Raw genomic sequence first — 259 nt, 5'->3', positions numbered from 1 at the left:
TCCCATTACATATATATCAATAACATACTAAATTTTCAATAGCTTACATTTTTTTTGTCTGTACCAAAACGTCTAAAAAACGTATTGATAGTACCTCGTGTATAAAATATTAGATTTTGAAAAGAGTGCAACACTATTTAAATTGCAAGGAATCGAGTATGGGAACCTTTTAGGTGAGCTATAATATTTCAACAGTAAAACTGTTTGATAATCTAAAAGCAGTCTCGACATTAATCAAGTAATAAAATGTGTTATACCA

This window comes from Euprymna scolopes, chromosome 31 (assembly GCF_053919585.1).
Source record: "Euprymna scolopes isolate OS-2025 chromosome 31, ASM5391958v1, whole genome shotgun sequence".
NCBI classification, from domain to species: Eukaryota; Metazoa; Mollusca; class Cephalopoda; order Sepiida; family Sepiolidae; genus Euprymna; species Euprymna scolopes.
The sequence above is the reverse complement of the archived record's forward strand: the minus strand, read 5'-3'. Positions refer to the sequence as shown.